The 20,129-nt window shown below is 42.1% G+C and overlaps 1 protein-coding gene across 1 annotated transcript in view; it reads right to left on the bottom strand.

The window, feature by feature from the left end:
• Window positions 1-20,129, bottom strand: part of LOC148029357 (uncharacterized) — a 208,019-nt gene that overhangs the window by 129,798 nt on the left and 58,092 nt on the right. The window lies entirely within an intron of this gene.

Here is a 20,129-nt window from a genome sequence, read left to right as displayed (position 1 = left end):
ACAACTTCAGCATTTTGACCTTGCATCCAAGCAATGGGAACACTTGACTGACCACTATGTGGCTGGAGAGAGAACCCGTCATATTGGGAAAAATCAGAGTTTGCAGCAAGAGGAATGTGCACAAGAGAGAGATGAGAGCTCAAAGTACAAGAACAAAATCTTGCTTACTAAGTTGCTCAAAGTACAACTTGGGTAAACTCTATCTCACACTTGATAGTGACCCATAGGCTGTTTCTATAGCCTCTGCCAAGCTAGGGTTAGGGTTTTCCCTGCCCCTTAAGGCCATTCACATCCATCTGCCCTCATAGACCCTTGCTTAGGGTGAATTTCCATTGTAACACCCCCCCTCAATGCCAGGGTGGCATTGCATCACAAGACATGTTAAAGTTCCCCCCTCAATCAAATGGGATGCCTTTATAAATCAGGCTACAAGGATATTCATAGGTAGAGGATGTTACAAGACTCAAAAGAGTCCATCATCTGTGGATTGGGAGGCAAAGTTGGCCTCAAATTCCTTAGATGCAGGTGGACCCTTGGGACACTTACTGGTGATATGCCCGGTCTTTTTGCATTTGTTGCACTTCATTTTGTCAGGGTATTTCTTCCAGCAATTGCTTACAATATGCCCTTTTTTGTGACAGAAGGAGCACTTAGTAGAGGTGGTATGGACTAACACTTGCTCAGAGAAGTGACTGCTGGCATTCCTTCAGTATGGTTTCTCTTTTCTTCATCTAGGCAAGACTGGATGGTACTTGCCAAGGTTGGGTTTGGGATATTAGTTAGGATAATTACAAGGGTTGGAAAAACCTTCTTCACAGACTTTAGCAGGATAGCAATGGCATCTTCATCATGAATGGGTGCTTGAACGGAGGCAAGCTATGCCATGAGCCCCTTCATATATGAAATAAACTTACTTAGATCTTCTCCTTGTTTGTATTCCAACCTTAAAAACTCAATCTTGAGAAATATCTTGGAATTCTTCCTTGTAGCACCGGAGAGCCTTACAAGCTCATCCCACTTTTCCTTGGCGGTGGAGAGTTGGTCAATATGGTAAATTAAAGATTCATCTAAATGAAGCATGATGATGGCCTAAGCCCATTCATCATCTTCTACATCAAGGGGATTGGATGGGTCAATTACTTTGGTCCCTCTTATGAAGGGCCAGTAGCCTCTTTCCATCATTTTGTATTTTACCAAGACTTGCCAAGGATGGAAATCTTTTCCATTAAATTTGTGAATTTGACGCCTTACATCTGCATAGGCCATGGCCATTATAGGAAGGTCTTACCATTTCCCTTAAACAAAGGAAGTGTCTAGTCCTTTACACGTGGCCAAGTACAACCGAATAACAAAACTAATAGCCAAGTTTTAAAGTTGTAGAGTTGAAAACGGTTGGAAATCGTACATATGCAATATCTCAAGATAGGATTTAGGAGGTCCTGTTTTTCAAATAACCCTTGATTTAGGCTTTACTGTTTTTCTAGGTTTCAACGAGGTGAGCTTTGACTGGACTTCAGGCTCTTCTCGATAATGTGGCTTATTAGAGGGGTTCTTGGTGGAGCACAGCTTATCGATCAACTCTATAGACTATGCTCTTGGATAAATTAGAGGAGAGTACAGTAATACTCATATCTCTGATATACCAACAGACTAATATTGGGATATAGTCTGTATGTTTATAGTTGTATACATAGCCTTACAACCAGGCAAAAAGAGATAAATGTTATAAAGCACTTCATGGGTTTAATTTTTTCAGATAAAGAAACCAGATTGAGTCAATATCCAACTAGCAACATGATTGTAAAATGCAACATTAGTGCTTACAAGCACTCATCTCAAGGTTTATGCCACTTGAGATGTAAGATGTGGATTGTTTGATGAATTAAAGAGATCCACCGAGGGTAAGAACTTTGAAATAGAGCTTTCAAACCTTCAACTAACTTTGGAGAAGATTAATCCGTGATTAGAATCACTATTAGTGCTCAAAAATTGAACATTTTGAAGAATGGAAAAGCTTGAAGCTTCCTGGCTATGGTTGCCAAGAAACAGACACTTAGCGTTTGACTAATTGAAACCACCACAGGAGGAATTTCACCAAACCCTCTTAGAGGGAGATAGCCCACTGGGGGGCTTTGAAAGCCCTATGGTGGCCAGGAAGATTGCGCCACCTGCAGATCACCCCATGCTCTAGAACTTCACGCTGCCTAAAACTGTGCCGTTTTCTAGAACTGAGCTATGCTGCCCTCCACATCGACTAATCCCTGCGTTAAATGCCCCATGATGAAGCGCCTTGAGCTGAAAAGAAGATCTCCAAAAGGAATCAGGAGCTGAAATACCCTCCTTTGGCTTCCCCAGGTCCTCCAAGGTCAGGGGGTCAAGCTGGCTATGGAGGTTGAAGATCCAAGATGAGAAAATGAAGCTTTTCTTGTGTACTTAGTGAAGCTGAGGATAGAAGAAGCTAAAAGGATCAGAGGAGACTCTGATACCATGTGGAAAATCAGAGTTTGCAACAAGAAGAATGTGCACAAGAGGGAGGTGAGAGCTCAAAGTACAAGAACAAAATCTTGCTTACTAAGTTGCTCAAAGTACAACTTGGGTACACTCTATCTCACACTTGATAGTGACCCATAGGTTGTTTATATAGCCTCTGCCAAGCTAGGGTTAGGGTTTTCCCTGCCCCTAAAGGCCATTCACATCCATTTGCCCTCATAGACTCTTTCTTAGGGTGAATTGCCATGCCTATATTGTAACACATCAATCTCAACTATGAGCTCCAAGAACTTAGTATCCCAGACCGGGATGACCTTAAGGTCAAGCAGGTTGAATATAAGTGATTGCTTAGCGAGTTCTCCACTATAGGGGATCCTAGATCCCCTGACACCCAAGTCACATTGTTTCTGAACATGCTTCCCAAGAAATAATTTCACTTTGTTCAACAAGTGATTTCACAACTCACCATGCCTATATGCTATAAATTGGAGTATTGACTACTTTGTTATGCTCAATTGTTCGACCAATTTCATAGCACGTCCACTCACTCTTTAAAGTTTCACTTTTCAAAAGGGGAATCAAGGGAAAGGTAAGAAGGCACAAAATCCAAATCAAAACCAAACTTAGAATCAATCAAGTGAATCACAAAGAAACACCTAGTCATCTCTCAAACCCACGTGGCAAAATGTACCTAAGAAAAATAGGTATTGCCAACACTATCAAAAGGTTGGCCATTTTGAATGAGTCTCATTCTAAGACTAGGGCACACAATCCAACCCTAAGAATCAAGTCCCCCGCCCCTCAATTAAGTAACCCCCACAAGGGACGTAGCGTAGTGGCAACAAACAAAATCAGCAACAATGGTAGACTTATATCCACACTACCACTAGTCAGCCATCACAATAAATATCAGTCTCAACTCTAGAGAACATGTCTAATTGGCCTACTAGACCACACGCCCACCTCATCTCTATAGAGTTGAAGATGAAGATGGCAACTATCAACTCAAAACAAAGTGAACAATAGAGAGAGAGTGAGAGTATACACACAATCCAATTCCCAATGTGTGGGTGAAAGCACAAAGTACAATCCTTAGACCTTAGGGCTGCCTTGTATTCAAGCTTCACAAGACGATATATCAATAGTGGATTGTTTCTTGCTAAGCTGAGGAATGCAATATGAGCCAAGAAAGAAACAGTTTCCGCTTGCAAAATGACGTGAATCAAAATCACCAACCCCATTTGAATCACTCTAAGCATGTAATCGCAATGGTCCCCCCTTGGCATACAGCAATCTAAAAGTCGCAATACCCTTTAAGTAACGAAAAACACACTTTACAGCTTGCCAATGTGCCATGCATGGGCTGTGCATATATCTGCTCAGGACTAAAACTGCAAACTGAATATTTGGCCTTGTGTTGCATAAATAAATAACATCCTATTGTTGGAGCATACATATGAATGTCAAACAGATCACACTCCTCATGCAAAGAAAGCTTGAGTCCAATTTCTATCGGTGTGCTAAATGGAGCATATGTATGAATGTCAAACAGATCACTCTCATCATGCAAAGATAGCTTGAGTCCAATCTCCATCGGTGTGCTAGCTAGCTTGCGATCCTGGAAGCCAAATCTCTCAAGGAGTTTATCAATATATCTCGATTGTGACAATCCAATGCCTCCAGCATCATGAATAAATTGAATGTCCAAATAGTAATGTAAAGGCCCCAAATCTGACATTTTAAAAGTTTGCTGCAAATTTTTCTTGAATGCTGAAATTTGATCAACATGTGTCCCTGTGAGTAGAAAATCATCCATATAAAGACAAATGACCAGCAAGGATCCCCCCTCTTTACATATGTAAAGAGTAGACTCTAATGGGCTGTTAATGAACTCTTGGCTAAGTAAAAAGGCATCAATTTTTGCATACCAAGCTCGTGGAGCTTGCTTTAAACCATGCAAAGCCTTTTTCAGCTTGCATACCAAGTATTCAGATCCTTCGACTGTAAAAACCCATGGGCTGCTGAACATGCACTTCTTCCTGAAGTTGCCCATCTAAAATAGCAGTTTTAATATCAAGTTGGGGCACAATCCAACCATAATGGACAGCCAAAGCAACAATACACCTAATGATGGTCATACAGGATGTAGGAGCAAATGTCTCCTCATAATCAATCCCTTCTTTTACACATAGCTTTTTGCCACAAGCCTAGCTTTGTAATTCTCAATGGATCCATCTGCTTTTCTTTTCAGCTTATAGACCCATTTAGTACCAATAGCTTTCTTTCCAACAAGATGTAACTAGATCCCATGTTAGCTTCTTCATGATAGAATCAAATTCAGCTTGCATTGCTGCCATCCAATGCACTCTGTTGTGCATCCTCAAAACAATCAAGCTCCTCATCATCGAGTGTGTGCTACCATAACAAGCTCCGTTGAATTAGCATGATCGTCCGGACATGTTTGTCTTCTAGTACAACCAGCAAGAGGAGCATCCAAATGACTAACTTTTACAGTCTGCAAGTACCATCTAGGCAAATGTTAGCCTCCTAATTATGTACATGCTGTTGATGAACCTGAAATTCAGCATCTTGCTGAATATTCAGATCAGCCATAGGTTGAATTTCTGCATTGTTTAATGGAGCAGCTGGCTGAATACTTTGTTCATTTAATGAGGCTCCCGCTATATCATCAAAAGAAACAGGTAGCAGCCCTTCAAACACATCATTTGCAGCTTGACGTGTGTCAAAACCAACAAGAGATAATTCTGATTTTTCATCAAAAATCACATCCCTACCGACAAAGACTTTCTTGGAAACAAAATACAATGTGTAACCTTTGCTCTCACTATTGTACCCCACAAATATGCACTCGACAGCCTTCTTGTCCAACTTCTTTCTCAATACTTTGGGAATATGAGCATATATGCAAGACACCCAAGAGTACGAAACTGGCCAACTAAAGGTTTACGGCTGTTCCAAGCCTCAAAAGGCGTGACATTTTTCAATGCCTTGGTAGGACACATGTTCAAAACATGACAAGCACGCATAACTGCTTCCATCCAAAAACCATGTGGTAGATTTTTAGCTTTCAGCATACATATGGCCATCTCGATGAGCAACCAATTCTTCCTTTCTGCACCCTATTCTCCTATGGAGTATATGCAGTAGTATACTAATGGGCAATACCTTCTTGCTTCAAAAAATTATTTAGCAAAGGAGACATGTCTTCCCCCCCTCGATCTGAACGGAGAGTCTTTATCCGACAACCAAACTGATTTTTCACAAGTGCAATAAAAGCCGAAAATGCATTATATAGACCCAACAAAAGCCAACAAAGTCATCTGAAGGTGACAAAATAATAACATCCACCCAATAACTTTGTCTGCATAGGTGATTATACATCCGAATGCACAACCTGCAACCTAGCCATTGCCTTAAAAGCAACATCATAAGAAAAAGAGAGTCGGTGCATTTTTCCCAAAATGCATCCCTCATAAATATACTCAAGAGGCCTCTCCAAGAGAGATAAACCATCTAATATCTAAGTATGCTGTATAAAATTGCCATAGTTAACATGCCCCGTGCAAGCATGTCATAACTCTACCTGTGGCATAGCAAGAGTAATAATAGATGCCAAATAGACTGACTAATCAATCGAATGAGCATCTAACTCATGGAGTCCATGACATAATGTGCCACTAAGTACCAAAGTCAAGAATTGTTTATCTCTGACCATGCATTTGTCATCATCAAATATGACAACGTGGCACAAAGCTTACCTGCAAAGTGACCAGTTGATTGCTCCAATTTACCACCTACCGAATCATACACCTATCTCCCGCCAACTTCACCTGTAGCTTGCCTGTCTTGCACTCATGTGCCTGTCTTAGCTCTAACCACGGCACTACATGAATTGATTGAAATATTAATTTGTCATTGTGAATTATAGACCTTGGCTTTAATACTCCACATGAGTTATGAATGAAATATTATTTTTTAAAATAATTTTAAAATTTTTAATACCGTTCCCATTCCCACGTCCCCATTTCCTAAGTTTGGCATCCTCGTCACCGTCCCTCTCCCCGTTCCCCGTTTCATGTTTCTATGACAAAGTTAAACAAATCCCTGCAGGATGTAATGTGCTTAGAAGCACCACTGTCAAAGAACCAAGTGCTAGCATTCTCTCTAGAGCTAAATGCTCTACAGTCCAAGAAGAATCATGACTACAAGTGTAAAAATAGTAGTCACAGTCAACAACAAACGATGCGGACTCTGTAGCAATAGCAATAGAAGATGCATCAGAAACAAACATCCCAAATACCTTATTGTTCTCCTTGGCAATGCGTTTGTTACATTCTATGATGAAGTGACCAAGATTTTTATAATAATGGCACTTGCCCTTCTTGACTTGCGTGCCCCCTTGCTTTTTGTTGTTCTATGAAGTGCCTGAACTTCCAAAACTCTATGGAGCATTCCTAGACTGCCCTTGCACTTCTGTCATGCCACAAAAGCCTATTCTGAGGCCACAACATCCGCCTCACTGTTCTTCTCTGACGTGTCCACTAGAATCATCCAAGACACGTCTTAGCAGTCCATCGAAAAGGATGTCTAGAAAGCTCTGCCCGGCACTCCCATGGAATGTTACGGGATTTGCGATCTCGGTCTTTCCGCGTCTGCCACGTAGCGGAAGTATCCTGGCCGTTCCCACCTAGGATCGACCGGAATTAGGGTTATCCTGATTGGTCATTATCTAACAGCAACTAGCGTCAAACCCAAGCGTACTACTTTACGCAGAAACGCCAGATCCGAAGCGGATTTACGCTGCACTTAGTTCAAGGAGAATGGGAAACGAGAGGGATGCAAAGCTCAACCTCTCTACCATAAGGCATAGTCACATTCCGTTCCCCTAAAACAGCGTAAATCGGTTAACACATAACTCTAGGTCATTGCTTTCGTTATTCATTTTCTTTGACAATCATTCCGCTGTTCTTCGAGATTTTGAGAAAAGTTCCCGGCTAACCGGGACCATCCAACCATAGGACGGACCCATGGCCCATCCTCCGCACTTTCCTCGATTTGTTTTAGTTATGTAATTATCTAACACATTAATTTGACATATAACAATCAGCTTTTTTAATTAATCCGTTAAGCATTGGTTCCTTCACATAATCTTATCACGTGACATAGAAAAACAATATCAAACAAGTTCTTTATTAACATTTCATCATTTTATCTTTGAAATACAAGGATTTCCGCCCGTAGGCTTGTCCATAATCTGCCCGAAGGCTATCCAGTAATCCACAGGGATCACTATTTCAAGCTTCTGCCCGTAGACTAGTATGCGGGCCTCGAGATCCAATCCCGAGTCACGTTAGCCTCTTGTGCAAGACCCGGAGGGCGAGGGATTTACGGCCAGAGCCCCCCCTGGCACCCAAGCGTCCTCTTGCTCCAAGTGGAGCTCAATGGAGAGACCTCACGTTCCCAGCGCGGTCAACAACCCCCTTGGTTAGGGTTAGGCAGGCAGTCGAGAGTAACTGAAACTGCCTCTCCCTTCAAGCCTTCATCCTGAAGTATAGGTATTCATTTAATTTGTAATTCATAAATCAAACAGTGCTCTAAAATCTCTAGCAAGCACAAACATTTCCATTAATCGACCTTGTTGATTGGCAACTGCTAAGGAATTATTCTTTCCTTTCAAATGTATCAACACTCGTTCCAAGGTGTCTTGCAACTTGGCAAGATCCTTTATATTCCGGGTTAGGGCGTACCTTATTAGCCCAACTTGGTCAACCCTAAAGTTCATTGGATACTTTAGTTTCCGGTTTATAACTTTCCTTATTTAGAAGGATATCCCAGAATACATCCTTTTGCAAGATAATTTGCGTAAGGATCTGCCATCCTTGTTGAGGGTATTTACCCTTTCTTCTTGTGAATCAATCATAAGACTATATGACTTCGTACTTGCTGCGCAAGTCCTGCGATGAAAAATCCGTTTTAGTTTCTTTAAGCTGACGTTTGTCGGACCTAGGTCTCTTTTTAAGAACCTCAGGGGCAAACCCTAGTTCTTTTACCTTTACGAATTTATTGACCCTACAATCAGGGAAGGTAGTCAAGTGCTTAAGGTATAAATGTTTTTTGTCTTTTAAATCATTTCCAAGGCATATTTTTACAACATGGTATTTCTAAGTTTAGATTGGTTTGGTTATCTTTTGGAAGGTAATATTGATCACCTCGTCACGATTTATTATCCTTCTGACAATTGATTTTTCAGTCGGTAAATTCAATTTAATCTTCCTTTTTTCTTACAAACGAAACTTATGCCAAATAACAATCTTTTCCTTGCTAAGATATGCAATTAGCAATGATAACTTCCTAGTAATTTGAGCAACGTAAAAAAAAACCTTTCATGAATTTCATGATGATTTGTTGCAAAAAAAATAAGGTTAATGGTGCAAGATGCAATTTTTATACCTTCAAGATTTATCTGAAATATACTACTATAGTAAGTAGATAATCTTGTTCGTAATTCGTTATAACGCATGATACTATTCGAAGGAAACTATGTTCTATACATTATCATTTGTTCAATTAAACTAAACTCCTTCATCGTAAATAAACTCGGAAAAATATATCTTATCCCTAACAATTCATCTTTGCATGATTAACTTAAAACCCATATAAAACCAAGAAGGAAAAACCTGGTTTTGGGGTGAGATATCCACATGGATACCGAGAGATGACCCTCCCGCAGCTACTCCTTGGACTTTCTTAGGCGGCATCGCAGTTCGAACGTGAAGGCAGTTTTTACTCTTTCTTCTGGATTTCCACCGTCTCTCTTTCGAGGCAAGGGGCCGTTTAAATGGTTGATCGCGAGAAGGAATAATAAGACCTTTAGGTTCTTAGCTTCTTCGAAGAGAGGAAAGATTTAGAAAACCTAAGAAGGCCCTATAGGGTATATACTTGGCAAAAAGGTTATGGGTGAGTGTGGCTTTGCAACCACATGAACCTTTGGAGAACTTTGGGCTTGGGGCAAAAGATATAGAAAGGGAATTATTCTCTTTTCTTGCACTTCCTCTGCCTTTTTCCTTCTTCTTCCCTACTCTTCCTCCTTTACCCCTCTTCTTACCTCCTTTTTACTCTTCTACCTCCTTCTATTCCTTCTCTCTTACCTTCTTTATCTTCTCCCACCCTATTCCTTCTTTCACTCTACTCTTCCTCCTTCACTCCTCTCTTTCTCTTCTTTATCTTCTCCCACCCTATTTCACTCTACTCTTCCTCCTTCACTCCTCTCTTTCCCTCCTTACTCTTCTTTATCTTCTCCCACCCTATTCCTTCTTACTCCTCACGGAACAATATCCGAGGTCCATGATGGTGGTTTGAATTGGGGCCTTGGGGGGGGGTGTCCGTGACGCCCGGGATAGGGGGAAAAAGGTTGACCAGGGTCAGAAGCCCTACGTGGCCTGCGTCAAGATGATGGGGAAAGGAAAATATCACGGGGCTCGGTGGCGGAGCGGCCCGTAGAACTGCCGCCGCAGACTGACCCAGTGGGGGGGAAAACACGTGGACTAGGTGACGGAGCGTCCCGGCAGGCTGCCGCCAATGCAGATAGTCCACGGGGAGGGAAAGAAAGACCCGTACGAAGCTGCAGGGAGATGGCGACACTGGAGACCTTGCAAGGGAACAAAATGAAGTGCAAGCCGAGGCCCAGGATTGTTGACGGCTGCCTACCACAAGCGAAAGGCACAGGCGATGGAGGTCAGAACACCTCTGCAACGGGGGGGAAAAGGATTATTATATAGTTGGGGGGGGGGGGGGGGGGGGGGGGGGGGGAGGGTTGCTTTCCTCATGCTCCCGACGGGTGGCATGAGTACACAGGTTTGCAGTCGTGTCCTCTCGCATGGACGGCCAGCTCGAGACGATGACGAGGATGAGAATGAGGTTGGCACTGACGACGATGATGATGATGTGGACGTCGGCTTCAGTCGTTGCGGAGGTGGCGGGTTCACCCGTCTTAGAAGCTTTATATACTATACTATAGTATATTACTAATGTATAGTATGTTACTAATGTTAACCTATACTAACATATTCTAAATTTCTAACATTTTAATTTACCCTTACTAACTAACTAACCTTACTTAATCAACTAACTCCTTCGATCTCACCTTACTAACACGCCTACTAATTTTTTGACTACCACTACTAGTTCCGATCCTCGGAGGTGAGCGCCAATGTCAAAAAAAATGTGTTTCCTTGGAATGTGTGAGGGCGGAATGAGGGCGAGACATTACATCCTCTCCCCCTTAGAAGAATCGAGATGTCCTCATCTCGAGATAAACTGGGGATATTGATGGTTGAGAGTGTCTTCATCTATCCAAGTGGCATCCTCTTCGAGATAATCTTTCCACTGGACGAGGCATTCTCTCAAGGTTCTGCATCTTAACTGTCTCTCCCTAACATCTAAGATCTTATCACGCCTTAACTCAAGGACTCCTTGGCTAGGCATTACAATTTATTGGTCATCAAGTATATGGTTAGGGTTGGGTACATACTTTTTCAATAGGCTGATATGGAATACATTGTGAACTTTTAGGTTCTCAGGGAGTTGCAATCTATAAGCATTGGGTCCTAGGCATTTGAGGACTTTGTACGGCCCACAATACCTTGGACTTAGCTTCTTGCAATCTCCTAGGGATAGAGAACTCTTTTTAGGGCGTACGCGAATGAAGACTATGTCTCCTTCTTCAAAGACTCTTTCTTGACGTTGCAAATCCGCGTATGCCTTCTGTCTATCCTTGGCCGCCTGTATGTCTTGTCTTATTGACTTTATTTGATCATTCATCTCTTCCAACATCTGCCTTGACGCTTCAACCCTTAGGGTTGGATCAGAAAAGTTTAGAGGACTTCGACAATCATGACCATACAATGCTTGAAAAGGAGTCATCCGAATGCTCTGTTGGTAAAAAGCATTGTAGGCAAATTCAACCAACGGCAAGTATTGAATCCACATTTTCGGCTCTCGACAGCAATATGCCCTAAGCATATCCTCAATGACTTGATTTATTCACTATATTTGGCCATCCGTTTGGGGATGGTAGGCGTTGCTAAAACAGAGTTGAGTCCCAATAGCTTCAAAGATAGCTCTCCAGAAGTGTGATGTGAAGAGAGAATCTCGATCACTAATGATTCTTCTAGGTAAACCATATAGCTTGAATATCTCCTTGATAAACAATCTTGCAATGTCGAAGGCTTATAGTTTGTCTTTACTGGAATAAGGTATGCAACCTTAGTAAGCATGTCAACTACAACCATGATGGAGTTGTATCCTCCCTGGACTTGGGGTAAGCCTACAACAAAATCCATATTGATGAATTCCCATTTCATTTGGGGGATGTCAAGCGATTGCAGTTTCCCTGGCATCATGACATGTTCGGCTTTGATACGTTGGCAAGACAAACACTCAGTGACATATTTGAGAACGTCACCTTTGAGCCTCTCCCAATGGTAGCTCTTCCTAACTGCATTAAGAGTCTTAGAATAGCCAGGATGACCTGCGAAAGGAGAATCATGAGCATCCCACATTATTTTCTGCTTAAGTGACTGACTTGCTGATATACATAGCCTTGTTCTGTAGTAGGCAAGTCCATTATCAATGGAAAATTCTTGATATTTAGCTTTCAACTTTTGATTCTGCTCCTTGGTAGAAATCTCATTTAGTATGGCTTGGTAGGCCAAATCATGGCATGCTTCCTCTCTAGCTAATTCAAGTATTGGATTGTTTGGCATAGATACTTTTGTAGCTAGAGATCTGGCCGTTGATGGATTCTGCAAGATTAGGGAATTTAGAAATGCCTTGCGACTAAGTGCATCGGCAACTACATTCTCTTTCCCTGGTCAGTATTTGATTTCAAAATCATATTCCTCCAACACTTCAATCCACCGACGTTGCCTCATGTTAAGCTCGTTCTGGGTAAAGATCCATTTGAGGCTCTTATGGTCGGTTACTAGAGTAAACTTGTTACCCAACAGGTAGTGTCTCCAAAGTTTTAGAGCATGGATGACAGCTAGTAATTCCAGATCATGCGTAGCATAATTCTTTTCATGACTCTTCAATTTCCTTGAAGAGTATGCTACTGGATGACCTTCCTGCATAAGTACACACCCCGAGGCAAGAATGCTAGCATCAGTTACTACCTCAAACTCCTTATTGAGGTCAGGAAGTTTTAGAATAGGTGCTGATACCAAACTTTGCTTCAATCTGTCGAAGCTATTTTGTTCGGAAGTTGACCATGTAATGGAAGTCTGCTTCTTTAGTAAGTCTGTAAGAGGTGCTGCAATCAAAGCATAGTTTTTTATGAAGACCCTATACCATCCTGTCAATCCAAGAAAGCTACGTATCTCTTTGACGGATACTGGTATTGGCCATTCAAGCACATCTCTGACCTTGGCTGGGTCTACTGATATTCCTCCTGATGATACTATGAATCCCAGATATTCAATCTGACGCTTGAAGAATGCATACTTCTTCATTTTTACATACAGCTTATGTGACCTCATTGTCTCAAGGACAATCCGCAGTTGAGGTTCATGATCTTCTTCCTGTTTAGAATAGACTAAACTGTCATCGAAGAAGACAAGCACGAAATCATCAAGATATGGCCTAAAGATATCATGCATTAATCTATTGAAGGTGGCAGGTGTATTCGTAAGCTGAATGACATAACCAGGAACTCAAAGTGCCCATATCTTGTATTGAAGGCCATCTTTGGGATATCTTCTTCCTTGATCCTTATCTGATAGTAACCTGACCTGAGATCAATCTTGGAAAAGATCTTTGCACCCTGAAGACGATCAAGAAGCTCATCTATTCTAGGAATAAGATACTTGTTCTTGACTGTTGATTGATTCAACCCTCGGTAATCAATACATAGTCGAAGTGTCCCATCTTTCTTTTTCTGAAATAACACTGGAGCTCCCCATGGTGAATTGCTAGGCCGGATATAGCCCTGATCTAAGAGTTGCTTGAGTTGTTCCTTCAGCTCAATTGCTTTTGGTATGGACATTCTATAAGGTCTCTTTGCAATTGGCGCAGCTCCAGGTACTAACCTAATCTCATGATCTACTTCTGAGGCGGAAGTTCGGTCAATTCTTCAGGGAATACGTCAACGTATTCCTTTAGCCAAGGAGGTCCTTCATGAGACTCTTGCTTTTGATCTAACTTGTTGAGTTTGATCAAGTAAACGGGTAATCCTTTTCTAACCCCTTTTATGATCCAAGATACTTTGGCCAATTGGATTCTTCGCACTCCTGCCTTACCTTGAGTTGTGACAAATTCCCTTTCAGTGTTTCGAAAGGAAACTTGACCCTTTCCACAGTGAATGTGGGCATCATTGGGCTTAAGCCAATCCATTCCGAGTAAACACTCATGGATACCTAAATTCATAACTCTGAATTTAACTGAAGTCTTCTTTTCTCCCAGAAAGAATTCCACCTTAGCAGTTTGCCTGGTACAAGTTACCTCACGACCATTTGCCAATTCCACAAGCAGGGTAGGTGCTTCTACTGTGGCTATTCCTAATCTTTTTGCACATGCTGGTGAGATAAAGGAATGTGTACTGCCACAATCAATCAAGGTTTTGAAACCTTTACCTTGATAGTTCGACGGTGTTTGAATCACCGAGAACTGGCGATTCGGTCCTTTCTTGTGTAAAGCGGCATGGACTGTCGCTCTTTCGAATTCTGCTTCCATGGTCGGATCTTCCTCTTCTTCTTCTTCGCATCTTTGCCTATTAGCTATGCATGCGGTTCTTCCTCTTCCTCGGGTAGCGACTCCTTGACCACGGCTTGCTCCTTGGAAAGGCGCTTGGCGATGTCCTCCGCTGAGCTTGGGACATTGCCTCTTGAAGTGACCGGGTTCGTTGCAGTGGAAACAACGGAGGTTTCGACCATTACTTTGAGTAGGAACAAAGTTGTTGACGTTATTTGTCCTTGCTTTCTTTCTTTGTCCCTGATTATGACCTTGAACTCTCTTCATTTGAGGTCTGAATGCTCCTCTGTTATAAGACCAAGTTTTGTTACTCCTTGGTCTAGCTTGCACCTCCTGAATTATAGGCGCCACTCGAATGAGTGCATCCTGAAGATCAGATGGACGCATAGATTCGAGACGGGTATTTTAAAGAATCCAAGGTATGAACATCCCTACTTGCAATCAACATATCAAAACTACTATGTAGGCTTTGTTTTAAGGAATCCAAGGCATGAACATCCCTACTTGCAATCAGCATGTCATCCACATACAAAACCAAGAGAATAAGGCTGTTATCTGCTGCCTTCTTGGTGTGTAAGCAATGATCAACTTGAGATCTATGTTTACATACCATGTGCTCTTTCCCCTACGCAACAAAACCCTCAAGCTGTGCATACAGATCTCCTCATACAGATCACCATGGAAGAAAGTTATCTTTACATCCATCTGTATGAGCTCCATACTTCAGATGCAACCAAGCCTAAAATGGTTCGCAAAGTAATCATTTTGACTGCAGGAGAAAGAATTTCATCAAAATCAATTTTATGTTCTTGCTTGTACCCTTTAGCAAACATTCGTGCCTTGTACTTTGGCAAAGAACCAAAGTGACTTTCATTTTGTAAACCCATTTGTATAGTAGCACTTTCTACCCTTTAGACAAATGCACAAAATCCCAAGTGTCATTTTTCATAAGAGATTCCATCTCTAATAGCATAGCCTTATGCCATTTCTGGCTATGTTTTCTATCCGTTGCTTCCTTGAAGCATGACGGCTCACTATAATCTGTCCATGACACAATCAGCCACATAATTCACACCAAGACCAAACCTATTTGGCTTTCTTTGCCTTCTAATCGACCTACGGACCCAATGATCAAGATTTGTTGGTTGTTCACCGTGCAAATCTGCATTAACAACTTGTTATTCTGTAGATTCAGCATGCTGTACACCTAGTTCTGGTTGTTCCAAAGGCATCTATTCTTGCTGAATTTGTGGTACACCTTGGGCAATATCTTGTTGATCATTTTTAGCATTATTCCCCGCATTTTCAGGGCCATTTACAGCAAGTATTTTTGCTTCTGTCATATCGGTACATCTTCCTAGAATACAACCCTTCTCACTTCCTCAATCTTTTCAGGTTGTTTGTGCATGCGACTTTCCCAAAAGATAATATCATTGCTGGGTACAATTTTTCTTTTTTCGGGATCCCATAACCTATACCCCATTTTACCCTTATCACCATATCCTAGAAAAATACATTTACAGGACTTTGGCTCAAGTTTGTTGCGTTCTTCCTTGCGAATGTGCACAAATGCCTCGCACCCAAACGCTCCCAAGTGAGCATATGAAGGTGGCTTGCCTGACCACGCTTCTTCGCTCTATGTTGATCATAGCAGAGCTTTTCAAGCGCTTATGGAAAACTAAGGATGTTAACACTTCAGTGTGCATCTTCAATTGGTGCTCGCATCGTGGCAATCCCTCAAAAAAAACCCCTCGAGGTATTCTTTGGCACTCGGCCTCTTCGTTTCCACCTTAGAGTCTTTGAGAGTCGTACTTACACGCACGCTCTTGATCATAAATTTAGAAATCTCAAGCTTCGAGTTGATCTCTTGATCTTTGTAGATTACTCCTCCAAGGCAAAAGCATACCGCTTGTTTGATCCTAGGACAAACAAAATTATTGCCCAAAGAGATGTAGGTGATGAGAGGGATATTGTGTAACCTACTACACTGGCCTCCCAGCCAATTCCTTGCCCTACATTGCCTGAGATCGTGCCATCTGAGCCAGGTGACTAGGTCTATCACCCACTCTTGATCCACCTACAAAGTCTTCCACTCCTAGGCCTCCTCTAAGGGACCCATTACCTCATTGGTGTCAATAGACCATGCAAGATTTAAGGATCCTTCCACTAGACTCCATTTTGGAGGGCCCAAGAAGATCTGCCAATCTTGCATCTATTGCCTCATTTGTGTCTATCTTTACGGCAATTACATCACGCACTTTGAACCGAATTCTTAGTAGAAGGCTCTACAACATCCCCAATGGCGAGAGGCCATGGAAAAGGAGCTTGAGACCACCATCTAGTAGTGAGGGAGGGCACCTTTCTTCTCTTGGTGTTTACAAGTTTTTTACAACTTTTTGCTTCACGGACATTATTATTATACTTCCTATCCTTATTTGTATCATCAAGATAATTATGATTGTAAAAGGACACTTGGGCAAGTGAACAATTCTCCTACAAGGACACTGTCCAAGTGGCACCGATGTGTTGGATCTAACCATCCCTTTCATTTTCCCTTGGGTCACAAAAGCTTGGTAGGAAGAAAACACTCCCGAAAGAAAAGGCAAAAAAAAGGAGAAGAAAAGAAAAGCAAAGCAAAATAAAAGTTCGAAGTGATTCCATCCAACTCTGCATGTCCCGATAGGCCACTGGCAGCCAATGAACACCCTTTGTCCGATGCCTTGACCTCTTTGAAGTGACCCTTTGGGCCCCCTTAGTAAGATGGCCATCGCCTCTATAGTCTTGGTAGGTCCTTGGGCAGCCAATGTGCACTGTTGGCCCGAATCCCTAGCTGCTCTGGGGTGGGATGCCTTGGGGTAATTATGGGCTTGAGCTATGTTTACAACCCCTTCTCAGTTTTAGTTTTGGGCCTAAGTGGGCATTGTTGAGCTTTTAAAAATGCATTATAAACTAATTAACTCTTTATTACAGCCCCAAAACCTAATTATCATCAAACTTCCATTAAAAAGAAATGTATTCATAGAGAATGTTTGTGTTCCATAAGCCAAACCCTAATGTAGAAGGATCCACTCATCTATAAATAGGCAAGCTGCCCATCACTCAGCCATCCTTGTTTTGCAGATAGTTGGCACCTATTCTTTGTTGTCCACAGCCCTTCCAATGGATATCATAATTCAAGGCTGCTATCCACCAGCTAGTACCTGTATCTGAACTGCCAATGACTGTTTTCCAGCTTGCTGCCATCATCCACAGGCTGCATTTGGCTGCTGTCTACCTGTTCCAACCTGCATTCACCACTATGCAGCTATCACATGTTGTTGATGTTATCATCTACACCTATGTTTACTATCCAGCACTGGCATACAGCCAACCACGTCATCAGATCTGCATTTTATACAGCTGTTGCTTGCATTATCCTGATTGATTACAGCCTGCTGTGGCCGCTTTTTGAGCTGTTGAGACCTATCTGCGACACTGATCCAAACTCTCTAGATCTGCATTTGCTACTATCGTACACTTTCAAAGGCTGTCTACTATGTTTTCAAGATCTGTAAAGAGGATGACACTCTCTCCACCTCACTCTCTTTGCCTCAGTCAGTTTGAGATTTTGTATTCACTCTGCATAGTGTGTTATTGCATGAGCATTGTATTCATTCATTATTCTTTATTCAACTTTTGTGTTCATTGTCTCTGTGTTACCCTAACCCTAGTGAGTTCTTTTACTAGTCTATGCTTTGTTTTACAATTGTGTTTGCTATCTATAAACAACTATTTCTTTACAAGGGGTAACATGTCTACCTTCATCATCAGCATACATCATTTCATCTTAGTTCTCAGCACCACACAAAGTTCATCAACATCAGATCCTCTCTACCTTCGGCATCAACATCCATGGTTGAGAGAGGATTTCTACCATTCATTGGTATTTACAAGTTCCCGCATTGTCTTCGACATCCACCTCCCCTATTGTACCTACTATTTGCATTGCATGATCATCATTTTTGTAAAAGGACACTTTAGGCAAGTAAACAATTTCCCCCACGAGGGACACTGTCCAAGTAGCACCTGTTGCATACGCATTCTCGTCATGTAGGATTACTCTATGGATCTCATTGAGCAAAGCAGCCATGAGCACCTTGCTCACATCATATCTCAAGCAATCTCCACCTATGGTTCAGCCACCTACATACCTCTTCACTTTTACTTCATCATCAACACCCTTGCGAGTGACTTTGCACAAACTCTATGTTTTGTAATTTGTGAGCCAACCATCCCTTTTTCCCCCCCATGGCCACCTACATACCTCTTCACTTTTACTTCATCATCAACACCCTTTCGAGTGACTTTGTACAAACTCTATGTTTTGTAATTTGTGAGCCAACCATCCCTTTTTCCCCCCCATGGCCACTATTACATCCAAAAAAAAAGTTCAAAGTGGTTAAATATCACCTTTGTAGGTCATAGTAGGCCATTGGGTAACTAACAACAGCACCCCTTTGTCCAATAATTTGGACCCTCTTGGGACAAGGCGTCTCAAGGTATACACGGGATGAGCTTTGCTTGCAATCTCTTTCTAGTTCCAGTTTTGGGATTGAGACAGGATGTTAAGCTAAAAAAGGCACATTATACATTAAGCCTTCATTAGCTCATTAAACAACCCCAAAACTCAAATGCACTCAATATGTTTCAATGTTCCATAAGCAAACTCCCCAATTTTTGGTCAATTTATCATCTATAACTTGATTGAGAGTGTGCTAAGCCATTTGCATCCATTGTTTTACAAGTTACCCCAATTCATCATGTGGCCGCCAGCTCCTCTTGTTGCTGTCCACTCATTCCTCATCATCTCCAATTGTTGTTGTGATTATCCAAAGGTTACCCACACTTGCATTTAATTCCAGCTATTGTCACCATCACTCCAACCCTCTATTCTACTACTACAACCCCCAATTGAGTGTTCTCAACTACTGCCCTAATCATTACAACATGGTAGATTGCTGCATTTTCTTCCCTACACGCTACCTTGCTGTCAATTGTCGTCTTGAGTGTCAAGAAATGATTGAGCAACCAGAGAGACAGTGGGTTTTGCAAGGAGAAACACAAAGTGTGTACGGCAAACACTAAGAAGAAAAGAGAAACTCAAATGAACAAGATGATGAAGGACTGAAATAATAAAGTGAATCTGATACAAGGGTATCATAGCACAAAAGATGCCCTAGAGCAAGGAGACTGCCAAAGAAGCCTCTGAGTCTACAAACGCAAGGATGGTGAGGTGTGGCTTGGAGCAAGGAGACTACCATCAAAGGGTGAGGAGCCTCTGAATCTGCACCGCAGGGATAAAGATTGTTGTCTTCTAGAGCATGAAGACTACCGAAGAAGCCTCTAAATCTGCAAACGTAGGCCTAATGAGCTAACGCCAACTACTAGGAGTGATGCAAGTGTAATGGAAGAGCCAAAAGCCGACAAAATGCAAGAAGCAAGGGCCTAATAGTGAAGACACCGATTGATGATAGTGACGCCAATGATGGAGGAGGCAGCCAGTGTGCAAAACACAGCTACCAACTCACTCTAATGAAGATTGATGAAGAATGCTGATGTCACAATGGAGGGAGGCTGCCAGCTACTGCAAGAGAGAACTCCACCAAGCTGCCAAACACTATGGGAAGGGTGACGCTTGCTAGGTGGATGAGGTCACTGGCTATGGAGGACTAATGCCAAGAGAGAAGTGCTATCACCAACTATAGGGAAGATGCACCAGTTGAAGAGGAGGGTGGCTGCCACCAAAACGCAACCCAAGAGATGGTGGAGGCTAGCACTTGATAGCAGGAGATGAAGATAATGTAAGGAGAGGACAGAGAGATGAAGGTCTCATG

Source organism: Lygodium microphyllum, chromosome 11 (assembly GCF_053477565.2).
Source record: "Lygodium microphyllum isolate KBCC chromosome 11, Lygodium_microphyllum_v1.1.10, whole genome shotgun sequence".
Classification (NCBI taxonomy): domain Eukaryota; kingdom Viridiplantae; phylum Streptophyta; class Polypodiopsida; order Schizaeales; family Lygodiaceae; genus Lygodium; species Lygodium microphyllum.
The sequence above is the reverse complement of the archived record's forward strand: the minus strand, read 5'-3'. Positions and strand labels throughout refer to the sequence as shown.